The sequence below is a fragment of the Tamandua tetradactyla genome, chromosome 1 (assembly GCF_023851605.1).
Source record: "Tamandua tetradactyla isolate mTamTet1 chromosome 1, mTamTet1.pri, whole genome shotgun sequence".
Taxonomy (NCBI): Eukaryota; Metazoa; Chordata; class Mammalia; order Pilosa; family Myrmecophagidae; genus Tamandua; species Tamandua tetradactyla.
In genome coordinates, this window is record NC_135327.1 from 4,855,131 (window position 1) to 4,877,251 (window position 22,121).

General features: G+C 41.7%; 1 protein-coding gene across 7 annotated transcripts in view; it reads right to left on the bottom strand.

Moving 5' to 3' along the window:
• NCOA3 (nuclear receptor coactivator 3) overlaps positions 1–7,387 on the bottom strand; it is a 161,382-nt gene extending 153,995 nt beyond the window's left edge. For 4 of the 7 annotated variants that reach the window (XM_077167477.1, XM_077167509.1, XM_077167453.1 and 1 more), the window contains exon 1: positions 7,268–7,387. The gene's annotated coding sequence lies outside the window, so the exon portion shown is untranslated. Of the gene's footprint in view, positions 1–52; positions 6,557–7,267 lie in introns of those variants that run through there. The other 3 variants (XM_077167482.1, XM_077167467.1, XM_077167493.1) reach the window with 2 other exon arrangements.
• Between the last annotated feature and the right edge of the window lie 14,734 nt (positions 7,388–22,121).

Sequence of the window (22,121 nt, forward strand, 5' to 3'; positions counted from 1 at the left end):
CATTTGGGGGAGCCTAAAATGAATATAATTGAAAAAATACAATTTTTGGTACCTGGTAAGAGGATGGACAACGGTGGCTCAGTGGCAGAACTGTTGTCTGCCATTCCGGAAACCCAGGTTCAATTTCCAGTAGAGGCTCATGCCAAAAGAAAAGATAAGAACTAAATATTAGACTAAAGAATCTGGATTGTAAAATGTGGACTTTTTTTTTTGTAAAAAAGTGATCAAAATTGTTTTTAGTAAGATTAAACTAACAAAAGCATGCAGAAGGACTAGGTAAAGATTAAAGACTAATTTGAAAGTTATTACAATAATCTGGAAATAAAGGAAAGCCCTAAGGGCTCAAACGAGAATTTCTGGCACTGGAAAGAAAATGTATCAACAGGATTCTGCCAAAACAAAATCAGTTTACTCAATATCATCACTTACTTGGCATGCACTGAATATTTAAATGATCAAGGTCATGAAATTTCTTACCTCTGCGCTGGTGCTGATGATTCCCACCAACAAGAAAAGCGTTGTCTCTATCTTAATATCTTTAGTCCTGCACCCTTGTCACCTGGTAAGGGGCAGTCCTTTCCTCCTCCTAATTTCTCTTTAATCTCTACCTGCAAATTGATTTATCATAGGTTGTCTTGAACTGAAGTGATAGGAGTACCTTACTGACTGACTGCATCTGGATGTCAAAATTTTTTTTTAAGTCTCAGTGCCTTAAATGATAGTAAATCACATAAACGCTGGTTAAGTATATGTGTATAGGAGAGTGGGTAGCAGCCAAGCAGCAGCAAATTAAAGATAACTGAAGTCTAACACCTTGTGGCTGAGAGAATGTTGGTATGATAATTCACAGGGAAGTCACATGTGGGAGCTACTTTATACTTTGGGAGAAAGAAGAAGGAAAACTACAAGTTTACAAGCTCACCCCACTTGGTATCCATACTTTTAGGTTTCCACCATTGCAGATGTGGTTGTGTACTTTGAAGGTAGTTTCCTAAATTTCATTTTAGTGACTCCTGATGAAGTGATTTTTAAAACTTAATACAGTAATCATGCAGTCTTTCTTACTGTATGAAGGAGATACCACTGACCTTCCAATGGATACATGTACAGAGCTATTTTTCTCACTGGTAGAGTTAGATTTTTCCTAGATGGAACTAAATACTTGTTCTGGCCCCCACTCTGATCCCCAATGTAACAACCACTTTGGCTGGAATGAAGATATTGTCATAAAACATAACGACCACCAGGCAGGTGAAAGAGGAAAAAGATGAGTTTGGATGGAGCAGAAAGACAATTTGCCAAAGAGAATACTACGTAATCCTGTAAAACATTTTCAAATAAAAATCTGTCAAAATTCAATCTGAAAAGAAAATAATCACGCTGACAAAGCTGCTTGACACGGTAAATGAAATTCAGTAATTCATTTTATTGATGACAGCTTTACTGAAAGTAAAGGAAATATCACTTAATTTTCTTAAAATGGGGGGGAGGGACAGAAAATTCACATAAACACAAAGCTTTGCCCACTTATAGCATACACTATGGTGAAGTTGGTAGTCCAAAATCATCCTGTTTCCAAACTCTTTATGATGAATCAATACTGAAAGTAGCATCTGACTTCATAACATCTGGTATAAATAGCTTAATCCATTCAATGTTTGACCAATAAAATTTAGTTAAAAGGCCATTCTACATATCCATAATGCCTTATGTTTATATAGTTTTCTAACAAAAAAAAAAACCTCGGAAAATTATGTAGTTCATACCTTCCGCATACAAATAAAAAACACACCTAGAAAGATTGTTTACGGTACAAGCTAGCAAATTATTCTCAACTCTTCACTGGTAATTATTCAAAGTTAACACACTAACAAATAATACTGATCACATACCAAAAGGGGAAAAAATATTAAAGGTTTTCAACATGTAGATATTCTTCTGAACATATGATCATGCTGCTCTTTCCACCAACAGCAATTAATTCTCATTTATAAAAACGTCAGTTTATGTTATTTAGATTATGATAAACATTTCTTTTCAAATCAAAGTAAAAATAATTTGGTTTCAGGTTTCATCTAAACAGAAGAGCAAAGAATATTTACTCTAAAAGGCCCCCTTTTCTTGTTGTTAAAATCCTTTCTTCCTCCTCCCCATGCTTTCTCTTCTTTTGTGCTCAATTTCTCAAATGCATGAGATGGAGGAACAATACCACAATACAACTGCAGGCTTCCTGCCTTCTAGTCAGTTATTATTCTTAAGACATGAGAACTTTCAAAACATTGCTTGTCTTGCTTTGAAATTCCGTCTTTCAGATTTTCCCTCCTTCACAGAATATCTATTTAAAAGAATGACTTTGAAAATGTCTTGTTACACCAATCAAAACGCTAAGCAAATTTAAAATGCCAGCCTTAGATATCCTAGAGTTTGGCGAACACAAATCTAAAAGTACAGGACAGAAAGAAAGAAGTTTATTTCTGGCCAAGCATAAGAATAGTATTTTTTTCATACGCATAAAATTAATCCAGTTTCTGAAAAACTCTACTTTATTATATAGACAATATCTTAGAGTTAAAAACACAAAATTGCCATCAACAATACCATATAGGAACCTAAAGGTCTCGACCTACAATGGACTTAGATTACTTAAATTATTACTGACTTTAAAAAAAGTTCATACTAAAATGAAACAGTCATTTATTTTAAAAAATTGTTGGAGCAGAAAAATTTACCAACAGCCAAATACTGAAAACCTGGGGAACTCCCCATTTCCTCTGATTATACTCTGATACTAGCAACAGTACTTACAAATAAACTACGATAAACCAATGAAGCTCCTCAAGACATGAGGGGAAGAGAAGGGAATAAATTATTTGCCTAGCTCAACATGGAAGGTGAAACACATTGGCTCACGAGCAACAACTTGTCACAGTAATTTTTATGCAAAACCTCTAATAACTCTGTAAAATACAACAACAAAAAAACACTCCAAAAAGCTGGCTAATTTATTTTAAACAATATTTAATAAAGTCTAATCCCAGCACAACAAAATAATTTAACTAGTCCCTTGGAGTTTGTTATAATGGGATTTAACCTGTATACTCAACATTCAATTAACCATGAAGCTTATCCTAATTGAGGATTATGCTGACTTCTGCAGTCCTTTCCCACCTAGCCATCTACCACTCCAACTCAGCCACCATAGCTGCCAAAGAGAAAACTCTGGGGAACAATAGATTATCCATTACTATATGCTACCCAGCCAGTGTTCCCCCTTTATCATTATGTGGATGGTCAAGAGTTAAATTTAGTGATCTACTCAGCTGGGTTTCCAAAAAAGTAAACCTTCATAACCCTTATACAAAGACTGTAAGCAAGGATATTAGACATTTCAGAAGAATATCTTTGTAGTGACAGCAGACCAAAAAAGTCACATCCTTTCCTAGAATATAATAGTAAAAATATTAACAGAAAAGAAAAAAATAGGACACAGATGTTCCTAAAGAAAAATATGAAAAAGGAGAAGACGCTAATGGTGTTAGAATATTGTTTTAAATAGACAGAATCCATTTGCCTCTAGGCCATAAATTTACAATAGTTAAACCTTTACTACTGTCCCCACTATAAACTAACTTATAACCTAGGCTGGCAGTACCTATTAAACTAAGTTAACGCTGGGAAAGTTGAGAACTGGCAGTGTGTAGCCTAAGATTATCTAGTGTGTGGATAAACTGGCCTTCTAGATGCTGCAGGTCTTCCTTTCTACTCCTGCCATGGCTCTTCTGGCCATTTTCCCGTTCATTTAACAACTCTCCACCAGAAGGGAAAGGTGACTAAATCCAAGTCAATCTCATCATTTGTTAGGCGGCAAAAAAAAAGAAAAAAGGTTAGGCACAAATTGCATCCCTAACCCAAAATAATCCTCTCCCAGAAATCCTTCAAAAAAGAAAAATGGAGGTGGGCAATGGTGGCTCAGTAGCAGAGTTCTCACCTGCCATATTGGAGACTCAGGTTTGATTTCTGGAGCCTGTTCATGCCAAAAAAGGGGGGCCAAAGGAACTAAAAAGCCTCATTACAATACAACCCCCTCCAGTTTAACTGTGAAGTGTACATTTTGTAATCCTCTCTCCCACTACCAAAAGCACTCATAAAATGGGAAAAAATGCCTACATTTTACTGCACCACACAGTCTCAATGTTATCTCTGATATCTAAACTAACATAGTCACTTATTATCTTTCAATCTGTTGACCTGAAGAAAAAAGCAATACACACTTCCAGGACTTTTTCTGCTCTCGGATCTTTAACCACTCAATAAAACATAAAAGAAATATCCTACACTACAGAGTATAGTAAATTCAAACCAAACTAGTACATGTTAACTCATGTACTATAAACTATACAGAAACTATAATAGTGCTTCCATTCTGATTGGCAAATCTTGTTTTTCTAGTCCAAGGCAGTATTAACAGCAATTGTATTAAATTGCAGTACAGCTACTGGAGGCTATATTCATTTTAACTTGCAACAAATTAAAAGTTTTCAAAAGTATTCCACATCCTCTGGCCAAGGTTTGAAATTAGTTTAAAAACAAAAAAGAAATCTTAAAGCCATTTATTTTAATAACCAATTTAGGAGAGGACAATAGTCATTTCTTTTGACTTTTACTCTATTATTCAAACTAAAAGAAAAGATATTTTTAAATTACACTTTTAAAAAGACTTCTCAAAATTATAGTAGGCTTCGAGTTAAAAGGAACTACTCTGGAATCATACTGCTAATACACAAAGGACTGAATTTAAAAAAAAATTTTTTTTCTTTAATGTGCTGTCCCTGACATAGTAAAGAAGCTTATTTTAAAAGACCAGACAAGAAGGTAAGCCATTTCAATAATTACTTTTTATTTACACATCCAGAAAATGAGTGCAGGATCCAAAAGCACACTGACTCCTTACTGAATGAATTCTTATTTGCTTGGGTGGAAGGAAGAATGCTGTATAGAGATAATTATTACACTGAGGGGAAAAAAGCACACTACGCCCACTTTCAAGATATAGTGGTATTATTTAATATAATCTCCAATAATCTAAGTCAGATACTACTGATTTTTCTTAAGGAATTGTTAGTGCCAGTAGATTAAAAACAACCATTCTGAAATTCATAAAAACAGAAATCCTATTGATTATGCCAGGGGTTGTTTTGCAGTTTCAAAGCCTCTGCAGTATAGAAATATTTTATGGCAGAAACACTTTCTCTAATCTGCCCCAGAAACACAAACTTCCCACTTACTCCATAATCTCAACCTCCAATACATACTTATATATGCCAGAATTTGGCATATGACTTTTTTTTTTAATGTTGACTGGACAATTAAGTCATTTCTATTGATACATAAAATACTCCAATAATTTAGCATCACAGGCAAATCTACATTACTGCTCATTTAAATGCAGAACCTAAAGCAACCTCCAGTGACAGAGCTATAGTGCTCAGTATCATTTTACATGTTACAGAGGCTGCATCTTACATACAAATAACGAACCCTGGCAAGGTTCTTCATCCTAAAGCCTGGAGATTATTTCTTTAAGGGTGTTACTAGATAAAGCAACATAAACAGTAACTCAGAAGAGCTTTTCTATTAGCTATCAACATATTTTTAGAGAGTAAAAAAGAGCACAGCATCACCACTATATTCTCCCTTTCTTCCATAAATTTTATTTCCCTGCTTTCAGTGTCAAATAGGGGTGTATTTCAAGTGAAATTCTTAAGATTAATATTCCAAAGACCAAGGGTGCTCTAGAAATGGTGGCAGTCATTGCCTCCAGGGATGGGGAATTTGAGGGTTTCAGATGAAAGGGAGACTTATCTTTTTTTTTTTTTCCTTTCTAATTGTGTATTCTACGCGGTATAACCTATTCTAAATAAACAAACGATCATTTAAATTTTTTTCAAGAACAAACAGTTCCATTTACTTTTTACTAGCATTCACTGGAGACCTATTTTCTTTCCCCATCATTCTCTAAACAACCTGCTGCAACAAATACTGAAGCTTTCTTGCAGTCAGGAATCAGTTAGATGGATCCAAGGCCAAGCATTTAAATCAAGGAGACGCAGCAATCTTATCAATGCTACTACCACTCTCACTCATCTCATCCAACTCCGTTTCAAATCACTGCAGCAAGACAGCTGGTACCCGCCTTCCTGTTTCTTTACGGTGCAGGCTTAATAATAAAAACAGGACGGCTTTGAAACATTGCTCAAAATCTGTAAAAAGGAAGTCTTCACATTCGGGGGGGGGGGAAGAAAAGTTCCGACGTAAAGAGGCTTTCCTACCTTTCTGTCATGCCATTTGGAACCCCGAACTCTTGCTAGGGAGATCTCGAGACGATGCTCCCTCCCCCTCACGACTTTTCCACCCCAGGTTCCCTCAAACTTGCCTAAGAAGTATCTCAGCCTCCCCACGATCCCTGGCTCGTTCTTCTTAAGGCATGTGCAAGACAGTTTACTTAAAGCACTACAAATTGAATTCATATAGGTAAGATTAGAGTTGGGGAACACCAAAAAAAAAAAAAAAAAACAGCAGTAACAGAGACCGCCGAACACCCATTTAACCCATCAACTTCCCTTTTGCCATTTCCCAGCTATCACACCAGAGGTAGCAAAATGTCTCTTTACTGACAAAACTGCAGACAACGTTTCCGTGCCCAAAACGGAACTCCCGCAGATAATTCGTGTTAAAAACTGAAAACGCCCCAGCACAGGAGGAAACGCAGCAGCAAACCCTAACCCGGTGCGGGGCACGAGCTGGAGGCTAGCGGGTGCGGGCGGCTCTCCGCTCCGAGTCCCTCGAGCCCCAGCGAAGGAGCCAAGGCGGCGGGAGGAGGCGGCGCGGAGGGGTTCCACAGAGCCCCAAGGGCTGGGGGAGGGAGCAGAAGATGAAACTTTAAGGGCAGGAGGGAGAAGTGAGCCCCGCGGTGCCCCCCAAACTCCTCGGGGTGACCCTCCGCCTCGGGGCCCTCCCGAACCTGCAAGCCGGCAGCCGCCCAGCTCAGGTGCCCCTCCTGCGGCCAGGGGGCCGTCCGCAAGCTGCAGGGCGGGCCCGGTACCCCGAAACCAGCCCGGCGCGCCCCTCGGCGCCCCCTCAGCGCCCCTCAGCGCCCCGGCGGCGCAGGAGCCGCCGGCTCGCGGCAGCCCGGGAGGCTCGCCCTCCAGCCCCCGCCTCGCACCCCACCCCTTCGCCCGCCACTGCCTCCTCCTTTATCTCCACTTACTGCTCGCCGCCATTTTCCTCGCTGCTCCGCTTTAAATCGGCAACTGGCCGCTCAGCCTGCAGCCTCCGCCGCCGCCACCGACTCCGCCGCGGCCGCCGCCGTCGCTGTAGAGCGGCTGAGACGGAGCCGCCGAGCCGCGGCGCGGGGGCCGCCGGGAGGTGTAGTCCCGCGGCCCCGCCCAGCACTCCCGGTCCCAGGGGGCCTTGCGCGGCGTGCGAGAGCTCCGAGGGCGGGGCCGCCTCGGCCCCCCGGCCGCCTGCGCGCGCCTCGCACCTGGGACCTGATGCGGAGCCGGAACCCGGGCCTGCGGTCCGAGCTCTCCTCTTCCTTTTCTTCGTCCTCGCCTTCGTCCGTGACATCAGCTAACATTTATGGAACACTTGTGCTATGCCAAGCACGGATCCTCAAAACCAGCCTCCAATGCAGGAACCGATATTATCCACATTTTTCAGGAGAGGAAGCACGAGGCTGCCCACTGGGTGCTAAAGCCACTGGGTGAAAGATTGCTTGGCGACAGTATATTCCGTAGACTCACAGCCTGTTCGGTCCCGAAGTATCATCCCACTGACCGCTTTCCACTTACAAAGGGAAACAGCTCTCTTTAGAATGGAAAGATTTGGCAGACATCTCCTTAACCAAATAGTCGCACTTAGCATCCCCGATAATGGGTCAAATTGACGTTATGTCTTTCCTGATATGAAGCAACGGGAAGGGCATAATGCTATCCCTGTTATTCTTGCCAAAAAAGTAGCTAAACTGAATCTAATCATTTAAAAAGCAATCAGGCAAATCCACACAAACTAGCTTGGACTCTTACCATACCAAACTTTAAAATCTGTTCTATGACTACTTGTTACATGTACTTGGAAATTTTTTGCTTTTTTATATGTATTTCACAATTTATATATATTTCACAATATATATAATATATATATATGTCCAAGCAGAAAAGACTCAAGAGACATGGAAACCAAATACTGTAGATGAGCCTTGATTGTATCTAGTATATTAAAAAATAAATGCTAAGAAAGACTTTTAGGGGATATATTAATATGAACTGTATATTAATAATTTATATTAGATAATAATATTGACTCAAAATTAATGTGTGAAGAAAATAAAGCAAATCTGACCACTGTCTACCTCCTCTGCTGCCATAGCCTCCTCACTGTCGTCCCCGCTTCACCCTTCCCCCCTGTAATCTCTTCTCAATACAGTAGCCAGATGGACCCTGATAAAAACACAAGTTACTTTATGTTTCTCCTCCAAAATCCTTGCGGCAATCTGCAAACCCCCACACAGCCTACCTCTCTGCCGGTCCTTACCTCACTGCGCTCCCCACGCCCTTCTCTTGCACTCACTGACATACCTGGTACACTGGACTCCTTGGAGTTCTTCCAGTATGCCTAGCACACTCCAGCCTCTGAGACTTTGGGCTTGCCATTTCCTCTGCCTATAGTTCTTCTTTTCCAGAAAGTACAAAAAGTTCACCATTCCCCCGTCCCCGCCCACCATGGTCTTTGTCCAAATATTTCTTCAGTGAGGACTCCCTTAATTGCTCTGTTCTAGATTCCTACCCATGCCAATCCCAAGTTTTTCTACCCCTCTTCCCTGCTTCATTTCTCTTTATAGAAATTTTTATTATCTGGAACATCATATTTTTCGTTTACTTATATATCTCTTTTCCTCACATGGATGAAAGCTCTGTTTTGTTCTCTGACAGATCCCATGCACCAAACACCGAGTTTAGCAATGATGTGTATTCACACGACCTCCCGCAATCCACTCCCCTAGTAGCTGTGATGGTTATGTTCATGTGTCAACCGGGCTAGAATATGGTGTCCACTTCTCTGGTCAAGCAGGCTCTGGCTTGATCCTATGAGTATATTTCATGGATTTAAATCATGTCAGTTAATTGCATCTATGGCTGATTACAGGTACAATCAAAAAAGGACATTTCCTTCAGCAATGAAAGAAGCCTCATCTAATCAGCTGAAGACTTTAAAGAGAGAACTGATTCTTTCAAGGTCAAAAAGAAGAGTTTTACCCCTCCTTCAACCAGCCAACTTCTGGAGAAGTTTATTGAAATCTTCATCAGTGTTCCCAACTTCTGGCCTGCCCTGTGGAATTCAGACTAGCCAATCCCATGGTCACATGAGTCAATTCCTATAATAAATCTCATCATATTTACAGGTAAGAAGAAAGATAAATAGATCTCCTTTCACTTCTGTTTCCCTGGAGAACCCTGACTAATACAGTAGCCAAAGGGAGCTTTGAAAAATTATAGATTAAATCGCGTCACTTCCAACCAGTTTTAGCTTCCTAAGCGGTCAAAACAGATACCATACAATGGGTTGGCTTAAACAACGGGAATTTACTGGCTCGCGGTTTTGAGGCTGGGAGAAATCCAAATCATGGCATCAGCATGGCCGTGCTTTCTTCAAGAAGACTGTGGCAATGTGGTCCCTGGCTTTTCCGTCACATGGCGACATCCTCGCCTTTCTCTTCTGGGGTCCACTGACTTCCAGCTTCTGCCTGCTCATTGTGGCTTCTCTCTTTCCTTATCCAATTTCCTTTGCTTATGAGAACTTTAGCCATATTAGATTAAGGGCCATCCTCTTTCAGCTTGGGCACAGCTTGGCTAATAATATCTTCAAAGGTCCTATCCACAGATGGGTTCACACCTACAGGTCCCAGAGTTGGGACCTGAACATGCCTTTTGTGGGGGACACGATTCAACCCCCAAAACCACCTGAACAACTTCCAGAGGTATCCCATTGCATTTGAGATAAAACCCAGACCCTAACTGATTTGGTCTCCACATCTCTGTCTGATCCCAAGCAATACCTCTCTCCCAATGTCTTACCCCACGCCAGATACTGACACCTCTGATGCTTCCTGAACATTCCAAGCATGTTCCTTTCTGAAGAATTTGCACTTACTGTTTTTTTATTCTGAAACTTTCTTCCCTTCTGGCTTGCTCTCTATTGACATCTAGGTCTCTGCTGGGATGTCTCCTCCTTGGGTAGCTAGCTCTTTCAAAGCACTGCACACAAGCATACCCCCAGTCACATCACCCCGCTTTATTTTCTTCATAGCAGCTAACATTCTCCGAATTTTTTTAATGTTTTTCAATTGTCTCCCTTTTTATAAGCCCAGTGCAAGTAGAGATTTGTCTGTTTAGTTCACTGCTGTATCTCCAACACCTAGATTAGCAGGCACTACGTGGGTACTTAATAAATATCTGTGGAAGGAGGGAAGAGAAAAAAATGTAAGAAAGGAAATCAACCTATTAATTCAAGCATATATCTAAATATAAGTTCACAAAAGTTCAACTGATACTAACAAAAAAAAAACTGTACAAATCATTTGGGAACCTCCGTGATCAGACCTCTAACCAGAGGGAATCAGAGAAGGCTTCCAGAAGGAAGCTACTGCTGTGCTAGCTCTTGGCAAGGTTTTGGTGGTGATCCCATACTGCCTGACACCTGGGAAACACTACTCTAGACAAGAAATCTCATAAGCCAGAGGAATGGCATGCTGTAGTAAACATCTGCAAAGATGGCTGCCATTATTCCTTCATCTCTCTTTGCACATTGAAGGGTAGATTTATTTCCTCTTCCTTGAATCCTAGTTGGCTCGGTGACTGTTTGGCCCATGGAAGTAGCACGGTGGGACTGGCAAGCCTAGGCCTGAAGATGATCAGCAGCTTCTTAGTTTCTTCCTTTTGGAACCCAGCTGCCACACCACAGGAACCCCAAGCCAAATGGAGAGGCTACCCAGAGGAAAATGGGGGTGTTTCCATTGACAGCTCCCATTGAGCTCCCAGGCGAGAGCCCGTAGCGACTGCCAACCATGTGAGTCGGATTTCCTGCACATTTCATTCAAGGTTCTACAAGTATGGAACTTTGTAGGACTGCGGTGGAAAGCCTTCCAGAGGTAAGAAGAGTGGTCTCAGATTCTGAAATGTTTGACCAGGGACCGAGAAGCATAAACTCTCTGAGGAAAGGATAGAAAGATGACATCACATAGTCCCTCCAAAAATGCAGGGGTTCTGTCTGCAACATTTCTAATTGCATGAAGCCTCTGCTTGAATATTCCCGGGGATGGGTGCTAACTTTCTCAAGGTTAGTCATGCCAGGCAGGGTCTTGGGTGGCAAGCAATAGCAATAGATTCTGGAATACAGTGGACCATATGCTAGAACTCACACAATCAAAAGGTAGTTTGGAGGAGCAGTTTTAGAAAGGTCAGGAACTAATGGAAGAGAACATACTTGAGCTTCTTAACTGAGACCAGCAGTAGATTTAGTGAAGACCAGTCATTGTATCTTCTCTTTTCTTAACCCCATTCCAAGATTCAAATTCCAATGAGGAAAAGTCCAGTTGGTCTAGCTTGAATAATATGTTGTATCTGCAAGGTACAGACTACTATATCAGTAATAATTCTAGTCAGCCTGCAACTTATTTTCAGATGACTCAAGGGGGAAAATGTGTGTCTACACTCACACACACACACACACACACACACACACGTGCATATATATAGAGAGAGAAGGAACATGCGTTCATGCCAGAAAATTTGGCAAAATGTCATCAGTTAGTAAACCTAAGTTCAGGATATATAGTATCTGTTCTATTTTTCTTGCAAGTTTTCTGTAGATTTGAAATTTTCCAAAATAAAAACCAGGGGACGGGGAAACTTAAGGCAGAAAAATGATACTATTATGTCTTGGAGCAGCTGGATGGAAAAATCTGAAATTATGGAACTGTAACCCATACCAAACTTTGAGATCTGTTCTATAACTAAATTGTTAAAATGTACTTTAAAATTTAGTGCTTTTTTGTATATCTATTATATTTCACAATTAAAAATGTTTTTTTAAAAGAAGATACTATTAGCTAGCACTCACAGAGACCTTATATTTGCCAGACATTATTCACTGTTAGAAACTGTATTAGGCAGGATTCTCTTGGGAAACATAACTGACAGGAGATATAAAAATGTGTGTGTGTATAATGTAAATATTAAGTTTTGTATATATATATGTGAATTGACTCACGCAACTGTGGGGATGGGAAAGCCCAAATTCCATACAGCAGACTACAAACTGTGAAGTCCAATGAAGGTTTTCCATGAATTCCCCAACAGAAGTTGGCTAGGTGAAGTAGAGTTGGGCATTCTCTCTTCTGACTGCTGAAATCATCACTTCCCCTTTTAAGGCCTTCAATTGATGGGATGAGATTTCTCTCATTGTTGAAGGCAAGCTCCCCAGTTGATTGTACATAAAATCAGCCATAGATACAGTCAACTTACTGATTATTTAAATCTATGAAATATCCTCGCGGGAACAACCAGGCTAGTGCTTGCTTTACCAGACAACTGGACACGATAGCCTGGCCAAGTTGGCACATGAACTTAGCCATCATAGAAATCTTATAGATACAGTAGTTCATTTAACCTTCACTTAACCCTAGGCAGTGGGTCTTTTAGTATTTGCATTCTATAGAGGAAATAGGGGCATTAAACAAGTAAGTAATTTGCCCAAGATTACAAGCTGCTAAATAGAGTTAAGATCTAAACTGAGGCTTGCAAGCTATGTTCTTCATTTATTATGCTTTATGGCCTCTCCACAAAGGAGATAAAAACATTTAATTGTCTCATATAACATGTCTAGAGGTAGGCGGTCCAGAGGATATTCATAAAGGGCTGGAATGTTACAATCCTACTGCTCCACCCTCACTAGCACGTTTGCCTTCTGTTTTAGCTTACCGCCTCATGGTCACAAGAGGGCTGCCTCAGCTGGAAAATCACATCAACTCACAATCAAGTCCAAAGGTAGAAAGCTGAAGAGTAAATAGGTGTCAGGAGAAACATTGTACCTCTCCTTTTCGTTCAAGTAGAAAATTCATTCCCAAATGCCTTCCCTCCTCACAGCAGGTGTCCCGTGTATGTCATTATAATGGGGAAATGAGCCACAAGCCCTAGCTGCAAGGAAAACTGGGAAACAAGCATCTGATATGTTCAGCCATGGACATATTCACTTTATTTTTTTCCTTGTTGGCTTTTTATGCTTTTTCGTTTGTTTCTTTCTTTCTTGATGGACCTATTCACTTTAGAGTGAATGAGGGAATGCTTCTCAGTCGTGTCTGGCCAGCCAAGGGGCTCTGCTTCTGTTCCTGCCCCTCTCGTGGACTCCTGCCTTCTCCCCTCTTGTATTACGTGACATTATAGCTTAGTGGTTAGGAGTGTGGGCTTTGGCACTGGCTGCCGGGCTTGCTAAACTGGTTCTGCTACTTACAAGCTGCGAGATAATGGCCAGTTAGGTGAACTTCCTGGGCCTCTGTTTCCTAAAACGGCAATGGTAACAGTGATACCTACCGCACAGAGCTGCCATGAGGATTAAATTAAACCATACGTTGAAAGCCCTAAGAAAAAGTAAAAGTCAGACGCAAAAGTACACACTCCCTAAATGTTAGTCCTGATTACATATGGCAGCTCCAAACTTGAGGTTTGCAGGGATTAATAATCAAGAGCTAGTAACAGTAGCCTCCCACCTCCTCCCCCTTTTGCCTCGTTATAGTTATTACAGGCAAGTAAAAGAAGATCACTGGGGCGGAAACCTGAGTTCTGCTCATGCCTAAAACTGTATTTCAAAATACCATGAGAGAACATGAGCTGGCACAGCCCTGTCCACACCCCCAGGCTGTACCCTGACCCTCTCCATTCCCCAGGTAGGGCACACACCTGAGCAAAAGAGAGAGGCTGACCAATGGACAGCGAGGTGAATTCAAAGCCAATGAATGTTTCATTTGTTGTCTTGCTTAACAAGGGTAAAAGACCTCTGGAAATCACATCTAAGACTACTTCTTAGTAGTAAAGAAAAGACTCCTCCTTTAAGTTCAAAGGAACCTTGTTCATCTTTCCTGCTTTAAACCTAGATCAGGAGTTGCAGACCTGTGATTTCTGTGCCCACCGTGGTACATGAGCCAGTTGGAACTGGCCACAACAGACTTGCCCCTCCCCACAACCTGTAAATGACTCTGCACAGCAAGAAGAATTTGAAACCCAGTTTATTTTTTCTCTCTGGAACTTACATATTAAATGTATTTGCTCTGCAAAAATATAATTTGCTATCAAATGTTTACGAGCACCTATGATAAGACGGATGAAATTAAAAAGACAGACACTAACAAGTGTTGGCGAGGATGGGGAGAAATTGGAACCCTCATGTATTCCTGATGGGGATATAAAGTGGTGCAGGAGCTTTGGAAAATAATTTGACAATTCTTCTACAATGTTAGCCATAGAGCTACCATATGATCCAGCAATTCCACTCCTGGAATTGAATCTCCAAGAAAAGGGAAAACATACGCCCACACAAAAACCTGTGCACCCATGTTCATAACATTATTTGCAATAGCCAAAGGTTGGATCACTCAAAGTGTCCATCAACAGATGAATAAACAAAATGTGGCATACCCATGCAGTGGAATATTATCCAGCCATAAAAGGGAATGAGGCGCTGAAACCTGCTGCAACACGGATAAGCCTTGAAACTATCATGCTAGGTGAAAAAAGCCAGCATCAAAGGACAAATATTCTATGATTCCCTTTATATGAAAGGCAAATCTGTAGAAACAGAAGGTAGAACGTGGCTGCCCGGGACTGGAGGAGGAGGGGCAGGGAGCAGGGAAGGCACAGTGACTACATGTGGGCATGGAGTTTCTTTCTGGAGTGATGGAAGTGTTTTGAACACTACTGAATTAGACACTTTAAAAGGGCGTGTGTTGGGATGGATGGGGTAGCTCAGTGGTAGAACTCTCCACCATGCAGGAGACCCGGGTTCAGTTCCCGGCCCCAATTCCCACCCCATGCACCACCACCCCCACTACCACCACCACCCCCCAAAAAAACCACATTGTGAACAAAATTCCCTATGATACGATTCCCTGTGATATCACACACCCACCGCTGTGTGTATGTACAGATGGAGAAATAGAGGTATGTAGGGAGACCCGTTTTAAAAAGGGTGTGTTTATATGGCATGTGAATTACATCTCAAAAGAGTTTGTTATTTTTAAAGTAAATGAATTCTAGTTCCTTCGATTGTGAAATTAGTAATTTTCATATCTTGTTCAAAGCTATGAAAACAAACAAAAATTTTAAGTGGTAGGAAGTCAAAAGGTATAAAAAGCTAAAACAGTGAAAAGGAAGTCTCTCTCCACTCCTATTTCAAGATCCTTTCTTTCCTCCCGTCCAGAGACACCGCTTCCACCAGGTTTTTACTTGTCCTTGCCTATGAATACGAAACCTTATGTGTTACTTCGTTTATGAACAAAAGCGCACTATTCGCAATGTTTTGTCCCTTGTTTTATCACTTAATTTATCATGGCAATTGTTCCATAAGGGTCCTACAGACTTTATGATAAGATACAGAGAGATTTGCCTCGTGTTGTTTTTTCATTTTTTATTTGCTTGGCAACTGTTATAGAACCTGAATGTAGCACAACTTAACCATATTTATTAATGGACATTCAGGTTGTTTCTTTCCTTTTCCTATTAAAATCAACTTCCTTGCACCTCTGTCTTAAGGCAGCTTTCCTATGGGTGCTAAAAATCTCAAAATATAAAGAAGGAAGCAAAGAGCTTATTCATGAGCTCTTTCTAAGTAAGTTTGAAGACTGCAGACTTGGGATCTTCCCAGCAATAGAAAAGAGATGGATCAGAGTGGGAGAAGACAGGGAAGTTCACCAGGAGTGGCTGCGTTTTTGATCAAGCAGCTCAGAATTCCAGCTGGTGAAGTCACTGAGGCTGGAGCTCAGAGCTGTAGCTTTTGAATTCGAGTGTGAAGGGACATCCTTGGAGTTGGTGAAATTGGTGTCTCCAAAAGGCAGTACTGGAATTGGCCCCATGAGTCAATGTGGTGCTTACAAATGGTGGGTCAAGACCCCTTAGTGGGTTTGGAAATCAATGTCATGGGTTTGTCCACTATTTTTAAAGTTGTACTGGATAAAAAATATCAGGATCGATCTCACATAGTAGGTATTATTTCTCAAAATTTCTATCTCCAGCAGATATCAGTCCAAGTGGGTATATCCCATCACAGGGTACAATATGGTTTTTGAACATTTAAAAACACCAAGTCAGGAGGGCTGTGTTTTGGCCTCTACATCCTTTTCCAAACCTCAAACCTCTTCTCCAGGCTTAGTACATAGACTTGAAAACGAAATACTCACCAAATATATATTCAAGTGAGAATTGGGGTGGGTTGCAGCCAGAAGGGCAGAGATCCGGGAGGGGCAGCTCTGAGGACCGGGATGACACCTGGTCCCTTCTCCTCTTGAGAGACGCTAAGCTGGAGAACGTACTTCTGCAGCACATACTCCCTGCTTTGGCTCAGGAGCTTTTCTTTTCCCTCTCTCCTTTCCTTCCTTCCTTTTTTCTTTTCAATTCTACAAAAAAGATGCAAGATAAAACCCCTCAGCCACCCAATTCCTCTTCAAAAGACCAACCATTATTACTAATTTCTTAGGTTTTCCTTAACACATGCATTTGTAAATCAACACATACATATGTATATACATACATATATATATATATACATATATATACATACATATATATACACACAATATATTTTTCATATATATTGGCACATATTGAGCAACTGCGTTAGGTTCACTGGCTGTATAGTACTCCCTCCTTTAGAGTCGCAGAGCTTTTAAAGATTGGCTGGCCCCAGCCCCAGAATTAGACAATTTCTTCTCCTCCTCTCTCTTCTCCTCCTGCTTCTTCTTCTTTTTAATGAAGTTGGGTTTTAAAGTGATGACAGTGAGGTTATTTAACAAGAAAAACCCTCTTCCAAGTATTTGGTAATTACAGAGTGGGAACACTGGAGGGGTGGATGTGTTGGGGCATGAAAACAGTAACTATACCAAGGGTGAATATGGAAGTCAAGTTAAAGTCTAACTTGGAAAAAACACACACACACACAAAAAAACCCTCTAGCTATTATCAATCAACTCCACTACAGAGTCCAATGACGGGAGCTCACCATGTACCAATCCTGATGCCCGCCCCACCCACAGGTCCTCCTAAGCAGACGGAATAAATCAGTGTCTTTGGTGCCATGGCTTGCCTCTTCTGCTCAGGCCACAGCTCACTGGGTCAGACATGGGCTTTGGTCCCAAAAGCAGCCAATGCATGGGCTGGTCGGTGATTTATGAGGTTGGCTGGGAACGAACCTGACCAAACAGGAGCCAGGTTGACCCATCAAATTTTCATTTTGGTGGAGGGGAGCAGGGGGAGGGGGACGTCGTTAAATGAGTAACTACATGGTGAATCAGTTTGTGAATAAAAGGATTTGAAGCTGAAAGGAGAGAAGGCAGGTGAGATAAGGCTGACTAAGATGGGACATGAAAGAGCAGAAACTCTGAATATCCAAAGCTAGAGATAAAGGAAATTTACTAAAAAAAATTCCATTTCCAGCAATACGGCAGATCAGATAACCTGAAACAACATATACCATCCCCCCACTACAAAAACATGTGGAAATTCTTGTAAAAAATAAATATTCTTTTGGAAGAATAACGGAGTTCATAAGAAAATAGGGGAAATCCCCAGATGCCAAAAACAAAAATGGAACTAACAAACAAACCGGAAGTGTAAAACTGTGACAGTCAGGAAAGAAAGGCGTCATCAGTCCCAGAAATCAAGGGGCTTTGGTTGAAATGTATATGCAAAGGTGGGAAATGAGGTGTTGGGTTTCTACAATCTAAAATGCAAGTTTTGGAAACATAGGATTCAGCAGATCAAGCAAACTGGGGGATTAGACCCTGGAAGTACAGATGAAAGAATGTTTGAATTAAAACAATGCAGGGTTATAATTATTAAAGACACAAAAGAAGACAACAAAACATGAGAAATGGCTAATATACATATGCATATCACAAGTGAATTTGATAAAGAACCAAGCAAATTAGAGGGAAGCTGATGGGTATCGGGAGGAAAACAGAAGACCTCGAGAGGCCTAAAACTGGAACAGGTAACTAAGTCCTGTTCGAGGCAGAGCTCTAGACTTTGCTAGAGCTGGAGCTGCCACCAAGGCCAGCAGATTCCATACAATAAAGAGGCCTCCTTCATTCACTCACCTTTCACCAAATACTAGTCAGGGCAGGGACTAGAATTTGTCCCTGCCCTGTATTCATTTCCTATACCTGCTGTAACAAATATGACTTAAAACAGCTCAAATGTATTATTACCTAATAGCCCTGAAGGTGAGAAGTCTGAAATGGGCCTTCTGGAGCATTTCAAGACTGCGTTCCTTCTAGAGACTCCAGGGAATAGCCTGCCCTTCTTCCTTTTCCAGCTTCCAAAGGCCGCCAGCTCTCCTTGGCTCGTGGCCCCTTCCTGGATCTTCAAAGCCAGCAAGCACATCACTCCAATGTCTGCTTCCATCCTCACAGCCCCTCTCTGACCCCCACCTTCCTGCTTCCCTGTAAGAAGGACCCTTGTGCCTGCCCAGTTAATCTAAACTAATCCCCATCTCAGAGTCCTTACCTTGCCCTGTGAGGTTGTCACAGGCTTCAGGGATTAGGAAGGCACTGATTCTAGGAGAAGAGGCAGAAGAGTGACAAGGTGGACCTGGTCTCACAGAGCTCACATCCTGATGGGGGGAGAGGCTGGGGGCGAGGCTGGGGGACGACAGACCATCCTGAAGCAAACAATTAAATAAGCAAAATGATATCAGAGAGAGATAAACACTATGAACCAAATAAGTCAGGGTATTATAACAGACTGGGGGTGGGTGGGCTACTTTGGCATGTGAAGACAGGGTCCCGAGAAGAGGTGACATTTGAGGGGAAACACGAACAATAAGGAGATGACAGGCCTCAGGACATCTGAGGAAGGCCACTGCTAGCAGAGGGGACAGCAATGGCAAAGGCTGGCAGTAGGAACTCACCCGGGTGTCCAGAGAGCCCAGTGGGAAGGCAGCCCCCTGGGCTGGATGAGATGGGAGGCTCTGGAGATGCTGTTCCCCCTGGAAGCCTACCTTGTTTGGCTGTTGCTGGTCTCCTAAGAGAGACGATGCTACAGGTAAGATTCCAGCTCTCCTTAGTCCTACAAACATCATTAAAACCACAAGCATAATATTTCCTTAAATAGCTTGCATCGCTAGCAACCACAAGCCCCAAACTAACACAGGATAGAAAATATTATGAGATATAATGTAAAATGAAGAAGTGGCTTTGTAAAAACAATCTGGCAGTTCCTCAATAAGTTAAACCTAGAATTCCCGTGTGACCCAGCAAGTCCACTCCCAGGTTTATTCCCAGGAGAAATGATAACCTCTGCCCACGCAAAAACTTGTGCACAAATGCTCATAGCATCATTATTCATAATCGCTTACAAGTGAAGGCACTCTACATGCCCACCAACTGACAAACAGGTAAATAAGATGTGGTACAGCCATACAGTAGAATATTTTCCAGCAATTAAAAAGAAGGAAGTGCATCCACTGGTAGAATGCTCGTCTTCCATGCGGGAGACGCGGTTTCGATTTTCGGACCATGTACCTCCCCTCCGCCAAAAAAAAAGAATGAATTGCAAACACATGCTGCAAAATGATGAGCCTTGAAGGCATTATCTGGCTAGGTGAGAGAAGCCAGACCAAAAGACCCCATATTGTATGCTTCCGTTTATATGAAATGTCTAGAATAGGCAAATCCATAGAGACGGAAAGTAAATTAGTGGTCCCCAGGGCCAGGGGAGTTGAAGGGAAAATGGAGAGTGACCACTAACATAGATGGAGTTTCTTTTTTGGGTGATAAAAGTATTCTAAAATCGATTGTGTTGATGATTGCACAACTTTGTGAATATATGAAAAACCATTTTAAACAGGTGAATCGTTTGCTATGTGAATTATCTCTTAGTGAAGCTGTGATAAAAAATGCACAAAGTACAGTCCCTGCCCTCAAAGAACTGACAGTCCAATTAAGTATCAAAATGACCTCATCTCAATGGCCCCATAAGAGGGACAGTACATGGAATAGACAATGACCATGGAAGAGACATGTTAGTGATCATGTTAGGACATTTCTTGTGTGCCTATCTGTGCCAGACCCTAACTGCTAGTATCAAAGAGCCCTGCTTTATTTAGTTCACAGTCCAAGCAACTTGATGACTTATCAGATGAGTGTCTGGGAAATTCTAGTCCCTGCCCTGAGCTCATTTTCTCCATTTGCAACATGAGTGGTTTGAATTCAATGTTTCCCCAAGAACAGGTGAGATGATTTAAAAAAAAAAAAAAAATAGCACTGTGAGACAATCAACCCTTTTTCAATCCTTATCCAATTCTATCTCTAGGAGAAAGTCTCACTGTGATTCTATCTCCTTTTCCAACAAAGGACTGGCAGACCTGAACCCAAAGCTTTAGCAGGCAACACTATCTAGCCACAATGTAATCACATTGTGTTGTTTCACAGACGTTATTTTTACTCGTACCTTCCATTTGTGCAAGTGATGTAGGTTTTCTCACGGACATGTTGATATAAAGTTTCCTTTTGAAATAAAATTTACATAACTAAAAGTAAGTGGATTGATTTCAAGAAAATGGTAACTAAATAAATAATACAGAATTTATTATTTACAAGAATATAGCAAAAACTATAAAGATAGAATAGGAATGACTGATCTTGGGCAATTGTGGACATGTTCACTCTGCCCATTTTACAGGCTGGAAAACTAAGGTCCAGAGTGAGTAAGGTAATCCAGCATTGTGCTGTGGACGCTGACATGTTCAGTAAGGCTGGGGTCCACACCCACTTGGCATGGAAGTTGTAGAGTTTGCCCGGGGAATCGGAAAAGGGCTCCCAGCCAGCAGGGTCTGGGGTTCAGGTATATGTGACCTGAATCCCCAGCTTTTTTATTGCATGTTCCTTCCCAACTTGCCCCATTGGACAAGGTTCATTCATGCAATAAATATTTATTAAATTACTGCTATTTAGCAGGCACTGTTCTAATCCCTGAGAATATAAAGGAAAGCAGCACAAAGCTCATCACTCCCCTGCCCTCAGAGGGTTTATCATCTCTTGCGGTGCCTGTGAAGGGGGCAGTAAAGGGAAATTAACAAATCAACAAGCAAGATCTTTACTATTATGCTCAGTGTCCAGAAGATATAAATACCTTATGATAAGTAAAGAGTAACCACAGAATTACTTATTTAGTTAGTTAGGCTTGATTATATTTACCTGTTTATTTATTTACTCTAAGTAGCACATTCAAAAGTATTAAAGGTTTAGGGTGAAAATCTCCTTCCTTCCTTTCTCCCCCAGATGCCCATTTTCCTTCCCTGAAGGCAGCCAGTATTACATGTTCCCCGTGAATCCTTCCAAAGTACTTCTAATCACATAGACACAAAGAGGTGACTCTTCTCCCTTTTTTTACTTAAATGACAACATACGTGCAACACACACACGCGTGCACACCCTTGCTTTTTTCACCTAGCAACATATCTTGGGCATCACTTCCCTCCTCCTTTGTAAGTGCATAGAGAAGGTACCTTTTAAGGGCTGAGTGTGGGGTCGTTCGGCCCGGCCCGCTGAAAGCACAGGTAGCCTGGCCTGTCCGGGGGTGAGTGGAGGATGGCGGTGAAGCGGGAAAGGAGCCATCGGGCTGGAGAGGAAGGTAGGGCCTGGGGCCAAGGGGCCGTGTCAGTCAGAAACAGCAGCCACCGAGATTTATGCTCCTAACAGCCACCGAGAGTGTTCTTAGCAGCGCGGCATGCCAGGACCTGCCTTTTCAGAGCTGACTCTGGCAGCTGCGTGGAGGGACAGGAGTGGGAGAGGGCACCGC